We start from the raw sequence: 9,251 nt of genomic DNA, 5'->3' as shown, positions 1-9,251 counted from the left end.
TAGGTATAGAAGTTGGAGGTTCAGGTGTTTGGATAAGATAGTCCATTTGTGCCTACTCTGAACCAGGAGACTAGGAAGAACAAACTGACATTAAACAACTCATTTATTCTTGTTAAAAGTTGGACTAAATGTGACATGAGGACAGTGGGGCTTAGTGGTAGAATTCTCACCATCCAGGCGGGAGACCCAAGTTTGATTCCCAGCCAGTGCACCTCCTGTGTAGCCATCACCCGTCTGTCAGTGGAGGTTTGCATGTTGCTCTGATGCTAAATAGGTTTCAGTGGAGCTTCTAGACTAAGGAAGAAAGGCCTGGCGATCTACTTGCGAAAATCAGTCAATGGAAACTGTGCATCACAATGGTCTGATACCCAGCTGATCATGGGGATGGTGCAGGACCAGGGTCCCGATGACTTAGGTGCTAACTGAATGGTAGCTAACAACAAACATGACTCAAGTTTTATGTGATAGGCGTTTATTCAGCAATTATCACTTAAGTTGAACTGTTTATAATCATTGTATTTACTTTTGGACAGTTTCTTAGGGTTTAAGTTGGATAAAAATATAATTTGTCTACTGCAACCAAATTTTATGTACTATAGTTAAAACTTGGTAGTTAAAAAAAATAATTTCCACTCAATAACAAGCAAACAAAAATCAAAGCAGATTTTGCCCTGCAATGCTGAGTGAAGAAAGTTTTTTAAATAATAAAGAGCATAATTTTTATTTTTTCCCATACAAAAATTTATACATACATTGTTATGTGACTAATTGCTCTCCCCATACTGTGACAGCACACTCCTTTCAACCCTGGTTCCCCATGTCCATTCAGCCAGCTCCTAACCCTCTCTACCTTCCCATCTCACCTTCTGACAGAAGCTGCCCGTTTAGTCTCTTGTATCTAGTTGAGCTAAGAGGCACACTCCTCACAGTATGACTTTATGTCCCACAGTCCAGTCCAATCTCTGTCTGAACAGTTGGCCTGGAAATTGTTTTAGTTCTGGGCTGATAGAGAATCCAGGGGCCATGCTTTCTGGTGTTCCTCCAGTCTCAGACCATTAAGTCTGGTCTTCTTACTAGAATTTGAGTTCTGTACCCCACCTTTTTCCTGCTCCATCAGGGACTCTCTGTTGTGTTCCCTGTCAGGGCAGTCATTGGTGGTAGCTGGGCACCATCTAGTTCTTCTTGTCTCGGGCTGATGAAGTCTCTGATTTATGTGGACCTTTCTGTAAGAGAATAATTTTTAAAACACTTTTAGAAATAAATGAATGTGAAATGCTACTCGTACATGTCATAGTTGCTGTTCCCTGGTGCCCATGGAATCAGAAGTATCCTTCCAGTCAAAGAATTAAGCGTTAGCATTTCCGTTCACAAAGGCTTTTAATGGTGAGAGACTTTTGTAAAGGATTATCCATCAGTTTTTAGAGTCCTGGTTGGTGCAGTGGTTAAGAAGTCACCTGCTTACTAAAAGGTCGGCAGTTGGAATACACCAGCTGCTCCTTGGAAACCCTATGGGGCCGTACTACTCTGTCCTATAGGGTCACTGTGAGTTGGAATCGACTGGACAGCAACGGGTTTGGTTTTGGTTGGTGCAAATGGCTAAACCTTCACTACTGGTGAAAGGTTGGTGATTCAAACCCACCCAGAGGCACCTGGAAGACTGGCCTGGAGATCTGCTTTTGATAGGTCACAGCTTTGGAAACCCTATGGAGCACAGTTCTACTCTGCACACCTGTGGTTGCCAAGAGTGGGGACCGACTCCGTGGCAACTAACAACACTCACTGGATCTTATCCAGCGTGCTTTTTGAAGCACACGTTTCCCCCTCGGAGCCCAAGCGCTAAATCGGAGCAGGCAGCGGGAACGCTGTAGCGGCCCTGCCACCTTCCCGACTGGAAACGGTGTGGTCCGGGCTCGGTCAGGTCCGCGGGCGCCGGGGACGCGCAGCCGGACGCTGCCGCGCGTCGCTGCTTCCGGCTGCCCCGGGCTTCCCCTGCGGTCCAGGCAGTGTAGTGCCGACGGCCGGGCCCCTGGGGCGTCAGAGACCCGCGCCAGGGACCCACGGGGACCGCCTCCACCGCTCTCAGGTGTGCGGCGCTCTCAGGAAGCACAGCACGGCCCTCTCTCGGACTCAGGATGGCGACGCCTCGCAGAGCAGTGAGTGACACCGGCTCTGAGCAGAGCGCCTAACTAACAAGGGTTTACTTTAGAATTTAACTTCGGCACTTCCTAGGCCTTGGAACCTAGAGCAGCACGGTCCAATAGGAATATAACACGCGCCACACCGGACATTTTAAGTTTTCTAGTAGTCACAGGGAGCCCTGCTGACGCAGTGGTTAAAGCGGCGGGCTGCTAACCAAAAAGGTCGGTTGTTCAACCCACCAGCCGCTGAGCGGGAGAGCTTCCGTAAAGACTTAGAGCCTTGGAAACTCTGTTGGGTCGCTATGAGTTGGAATCCACTGGAAGGCAGTGGGTTTGGTTTTGGGGTTAGTAGCCACATTAAAAAAACCAAACCATTTGCTGTGGTGTCAGTTCCGACGCATGGCGACCCCATGTGTGTCAGAGCAGAACTGTGCTCCACAGGGTCTACAATGTCTGATTTTTTGGAAACAGTTCGCCAGGCCGTTCTTCTCAGGAGCCTCTGGGTGAGCTCAAACTTCCAACGTTTCAGTTTACACACCCTGGGACGTCAGAAAATGCAAGAAGAAGCAGATGAAGTTAATGATAATATATTTTACTTAACCCAATAATCCATGATGTCATTTTTAATATGTAATTAATATAAAAAATTATTGAGATATTTTGCATTTTTTTTGTACTAAGTTTTCAAATCCCAATGTGTATTTCACACTTACAGCTCATCTCCATTGGAACTGGCTACATTTCAAGCACTCAATAGTCCCACGTGGATCACGAGCACAGTATCGGACAGTGCAGCTCTAGATGAGTACAAATTTCTTGTTTATGTGGAAAGATATACCAGTGAAATTGAGTTAATAGCAGGGAAAAGGCTTATTTAAGGAAAAAGCCACGCAGATCTTCTGTCAGTACAGTGAGGGTTGACATTTAAGCTGAAAGGGTGTGGAGACCGAGGGCCTCTGTCTTCCATATAGATTGCACTTTGGATCTTGCTATTATTCTCTGTGGCTGATTGTTTTTCACCTCTGTCTCATTGTCAAGGGCCTGGTATCCCCTGTAAATGTGCTTTCTGTTTTGGAAGGCAGAATTGTGAAGTGTTAACGATGTGGAGACAGCTTGATTCATTTGAATCTATGTGATTGCCATGGATTGAATTATGTCCCCCGAAAAATTTATGTTATCAATTTGGCTGGGCCATGATTCCCAGTATTGTGTGGTTGTCCTCCATTTTGTGATTGTAATTTTATTTTAAAGAGGATTTGGGTGGGATTGTAACACCCTTACCCAGGTCACATCCCTGATCCAATGTGAAGGGAGTTTCCCTGGAGAGTGGCCTGCACCACCTTTTATCTCTTAAGAGATAAAAAGGAAAGGGAAGCAAGGAGAGAGGGAGGGACCTTATACATACCACCAAGAAAGCAGGCGGGGAGCAGAGCACATCCTTTGGACCTGGGGTGCCTGCGTGCAGAAGCTCCTAGTCCAGGGGAAGATTGACGACAAAGACCTCCCTCCAGAGCTGACAGAGAAAGCCTTCGCCTGGAGTTGATACCCTAAATTTGGACTTCTAGCCTACTAGACTGTGAAAAAAAAAAAGCCATCCACTTGTGGTATTTCTGTTGTAGCAGCACTGGATGACTAAGACAGTGACCTATAGGACAGAGTAGAACTGCCATAGGGTTTTCAAGGAACGGCTGGTGGATTTGAACTGCTGACCTTTTGGTTAGCAGCCGAGCTCTTAACCACCGTGCCACCAGGGCTCCCACCCAAGGTTAGTTTACATTAAAATAATCTGCTCTGGTACTGTGTGAAAACTCATAGCCCTGCACTTGAATACCTGCCCTAGTGTTTATTTCTTCCCACAGTTCAGTCTCTTCTCATGGATCAGTGTTTTCTTCCTTACAGCTGACCCACACCACACAGGACACTACTGCTGGGTGCTCTAAGACCCACCCTCAGGTGCTGGGACCAGAGGTTCTGAGCACAACGCGTTCAGTGTCCTGCGGCCACCCAGCTATTCATAGCAGCACTACTCTCTTGAGCTGTAACTGTAAATAGGTAACCATGTTTTCCTTTTGTGTAGTTAAAAAATATATAGTTATAAAGTATATATCCTGGTCAGGGATAAATAAAGAACTCATTCATTCTCAAATTCATCATTCAACAACGTTGTGCCGGGCCCTGCTCGAAGCCTTGGGGATATAGCAGTAAACAAAAAACTGCTCCCCTAATATACTAGTGGACGAGATAGATAATAAATGAGTAAACAGATATTTTTCTAACACAGAGTCAGAGTTTTTCCAGTTGCCGTCAAGTCGATGCCAACTCATGGAGAACCCATGTGTGCAGAGTAGAACTGCACTTCATAGAGTTTTCAAGGCTGTGATGTTTCCGAAGCAGATTGCCAGGCCTTTCTTCCGAGGCACCTCTGGATAGGTTCGAAACGTCAGCCTTTCTGTTAGTAGTCAGATGCTTATCCATTTGCACCACCCAAGGACTTCGAGGTTAGGGTACACGGATAGAAAAAGATAGTCTTTTGGGTAGGATGATCAGGAATGCCCCCTCAGGAAGGTGACTTTTGGAGGTGACCTGTTTGAAGGATTGATCACACCATGCACATATCTAAGGGAACGGTGTGCCAGGCCAAGGGAACCACAGTGCTAAAGCTTGAGGCTTGGTGTTTTCAGGGAACAGTAAGAAGGCCAGTGTGGCTAGAGTAGCGAGAGCAAGAGGGAAAGTAACAGATGAGATACTTCAGCAGCAGTCACTTTACGCAGGGCCCACTGATAAGAATTTCAGCTTTTAAATGGGATTGGGCCTGACTTGTGTTTTCAAAGGATCATTGTGGCTGCTGTATGGAAGATGAAGGTGGAGGGACGGGGCGGGGTGGCGGGGTGGTGTGTAGCAAGAGTGGCCACTAGCAGTTGCTTCTAGTGGGCAAACCAACTAGATGATTATTGCAGTAATCCAGCTAAGATGATATTAGCTTGGATCAGGGGTAGTGGTGGAGGTGGCAGAAGCAGTGAGATTCTGGATCTATTTAGAAAAGAGCCACTTGGATTTGTGGAGGAACAGGTTTGGGGAGGAGCATCCGGAGTTCTGCTGAGGGCATCTTAAATTGGAGATGCTAGCTGGCACCCATGTGTGGTCATACCGGGACTGGATATGTTAAGTCTAGCACTCAGGGGCAAGGTTGGGACTTCAAACACATATCGTCCGTGTAGAGAAGATGTTTAAAGTTTTGGGTTGAATTCTAGGGTAGTAAGTTGGGAAGGTGGGAGTCCTTGGGTGCAGATGGTTAATGCACTTGGCTACTAACCGAAAGGCGGGTGGTTCGAGTCCACCCAGAGGCACCTCAGAAGAAAGCCCTGGAGATCTACTTCTGAAAAATCAGCCATGGAAAATCCTATGGAACGTAGTTCTACTCTGACACACGTGGGGTTGCCATGAGTCAGAATTGACTTGACAGTGACTGATGAAGTTGCTAGGGCAATTAGTGTACTTGTTCTGGAGTTGCTGGAGAGGTACATAAATGATATAAATACATGGCCACAGTTTGTCTTTTCTCTCAGTAACCTTTGGTGAGCTATATTTAAAAAGCCATTATAGATCAGGTGTTTTGGGATATCGATTTCCTATGTAATTTCCCCTCTAGGAATCGATAGTTACTGAAGTAATCTTGATTTGGGTATAAGAGTGTTTTTACATGAAAAGCAAAGTTGCAAGTCCCTGAATTTGCTTGCCACTTTTCTTATTCTGCAACCTCAGGGAGTCATTATGGAAACTGAACACTAGGGGGACCTAGAGTCCTTACTTTTGCAGGAGTGGTTGGTCTGCCTGTTGGAGGCTGTAGTCCTCGCTTAGGACGTGTTAGTTTCTGTGGAGTCAGCCTCTGACTCAGCGACCAATGGAAAGTGCACAATGGAAAGAAATGCTGCCCAGTCCTTTGCCATCCCCATGATCTGTTGCGGATCGGACTGTTGTAATCCATAGGGTTTTCGTTGGCTGACTTTAGGAAGTAGATCGCCAGGCTTTTCTTCCTAGTCCATCTTAGTGGCGAAGCTCCGCTGAAACCTGTTCAGCGTCATAGCAACACGCAAGCCTCCACTGACGGATGGGTGGTGGCTGTGCATGAGGTACACGGGCCAGGAATCAAACCTGGGTTTCCTTCACGAAAGGCGAGAGTTCTTCCACTGAGCCAACACTGCCCTCATTTAGGGCATCGAAAAGCCAAACCAAACCCGTTGTCATCAAGTTGATTCCAACTCATAGTGACCCTGTCAGACAGGGTAGAACTGCCCCATAGGGTTTCCAAGGAGCAGCTGGTGGATTTGAACTGCCGACCTTTTGGTTAGCAACCGAGCTCTTAACCACTACACCACCAGGGCTTCTCATTAAAAGACAAATCTAAAAACAAGGACAGCTTCTCTATTCTCAGTGCAGTGTATATTTTACATGCGTGACTTGTTAGCATGAGACACTTGTAAACTGTCTTTAAATTGGTCATTCTAAGAAATGCTCATAAGCAAATGGCCTCTACGTGATGGGTCCCTATTAGTGAGCCCTGTTATCTGGAAGCTTTTTAAAATAAGGATTCATGATGATTTCTGATTCAGAACATTTGGGATGGAGTATGCATATTTAAGTGTAATAAACATCTCCAGGTAACTTGAATGGCTAGGTGGGCCACAAGAGCCCTTAGAATCCATTTTCTATTTTATCACCAGGCATTAAGCTAAAGTAAAGGAAAATAAATGCACAGAAGCTACATTACACATTGTGTTGTTGTGTGCTGTCAAGTCAATTCCGACACATAGTGACCCTATTGGACAGAGTAGAACTACCCCATAGGGTTTCCTGGGCTGTAATCTTTTATTTAATTTTTTAAATTTTATTGTTGTACTTTAAGTGAAAGTTTACAATTCAAGTTAGTCTCTCATACAAAAGTGTATACATACATTGTTATGTGACCCTAATTGCTCTCCCTATACTGTGATAGCACACTCCTCCTTTCCACCCGATTTTCCATGTCCATTCAACCAGCTCCTGACCCTCTCTGCCTTCTCATCTCACCTCTGGACAGAAGCGCCCATTTAGTCTCATGTATCTACTTGAGCTAAGAAGCACACTCTTCACGAGTATCATTTTATGTCCCATAGTCCGGTCTAATCTTTGTCTGAAGAGTTGGCCTCGGGAATGGTTTTAGTTCTGGGGTTGACAGAGAGTCCAGGGGCCATGCTTTCTGGGGTTCCTCCAGTTTCCGTCAGACCATTAAGTCTGGTCTTTTTACTAGAATTTGAGTTCTGCATGCCACTTTTTTCCTGCTCCATCAGGGACTCTGTTGTGTTCCCTGTCAGGGCGGTCATTGGTGGTAGCCAGGCACCATTTAGTTCTTCTGGTCTCAGGCTGATGCAGTCTCTGGTTTATGTGGCCCTTTCTGTCTCTTGGACTAATACTTTCCTTGTGTCCTTGGTATTTTTCATTCTCCTTTATTCCAGGTGGGTTGGGACCAATTGATGCATCTTGGATGGCTGCTCTTCCAGCTTTTAAGACCCCAGATGCCACTCACCAAAGTGGGATGCAGAACATTTTCTTGGTAAACTTTGTTATGCCAGTTGACTTACATGTCCCCTGAAAGCATGGCCCTCAGCCCCCAACCCCTGCTAGTCTGTCCCTCGAAGTGTTTGGTTGTATTCAGGAAACTTCTTAGCTTTGGTTTAGTCCAGTTGTGCTGACTTCCCCTGTAGTGCGTGCTGTCCTTCTCTTCACCTAAGATAATTCTTGTCTACTATCTAGTTGGTGAATAACCCTCTCCCTCCCTCCCCACCCTCATAACCAAAGAATGTTTTCTTCTGTGTTTAAACCTTTTCTTGAGTCCTTATAATAATGGTCTTATACAATATTTGTCCTTTTGTGACTGACTAAATTCACTCTGGGCTGTAGTCTTTATGTGAGCAGATCACCAGCTTTTTTCTTCCATGGAGCCACTGGTGGGTTCGAACCACCAACCTTCCGGTTAGCAGCTGAGTGCATAACCATTGCACTGCCAGGGCTTTTACATTACGTATCATTGGAGTATAAAACAGATAACATTAAATGTCTAGAGACCTTGTATCAAGTAAGGATGCATTTGTCTTAAAAGAACATAGGATCTTAACTCATTTTTACAGCTGGGATAATTTCATTTTGGGGGAGGAAACAGTTCACATTTATACTGTGATATTAAGTCCAAAAGGTTAAAGTAGAATCTTCTCAGTCACAGGAAGTGAAAAGTGATCATTGATAAGTGTGCTATCCACTTTTGATACCTGTGATCTAAGAATTACTTTGACCACAGTGATCCTTTCATATCTGTCAGGACTGTTAGCGTTACTGGACTGTTGTGATCCATAGGGTTTTAATTGGCTGATTTTGGGAAGTAGATTGCCAGGCCTTTCTTCCTAGTTTGTCTTAGTCTGGAAGCTCCACTGAAACCTGTTCAGCATCACAGCAACAAGCAAGTTGTGCTACTACAGAGGTGTGCTATTGGTGGTTCTGACCCATTCTAGTGCCACAGCTGCGTAGAGCAGGGGTGAAGAATTTATGGCCCATGGATCAAATCCAGCCTGCTGCCTGTTTTTTTTAATGGACTGCAAGCTAAGAATAGTTTTGACATTTTTCAGTGGTTGAAAAAACATTGAAAGACTAGTATTTAATTATGTAGGAAAATTTTATAAAATACAAATGTCAGTATCTGTAAATAAAGTTTTATTGAAACACAGCCATGCTCATTCATTTACATAGTGTCTATGGCTGTTTTCATGCTACAATGGGCAGGGCAGCGTTGAGTAGTTGTGACAGAGACTATCTGGCCTGCAAAGCCTAAAATATTTACTATCTGGACCTTTACAAAAGAGCCCTGGTGGCACAGTGGTTGAAGTACCCAGCTGCTAACCAAAAGGTCGGAGGTTTGAACCCGCCAGCGACTCCAAGAGAAAAAAGGTAGCAGTCAGCTTCTGTAAAGATTACAGCCTTGGAAGACCCTATGAGGCAGTTCTACTCTGTCCTACAGTGTAGCTATGAGTCGGGACTGACTTGATGGCAGTGGGTTTGGTTTTGGTTTGGACCTTTACGTAACGT

The sequence above is a fragment of the Trichechus manatus genome, unplaced genomic scaffold (assembly GCF_000243295.1).
Source record: "Trichechus manatus latirostris isolate Lorelei unplaced genomic scaffold, TriManLat1.0 scaffold00028, whole genome shotgun sequence".
In the NCBI taxonomy this organism is placed as follows: Eukaryota; Metazoa; Chordata; class Mammalia; order Sirenia; family Trichechidae; genus Trichechus; species Trichechus manatus.
This window is presented reverse-complemented; position numbering follows the sequence as displayed.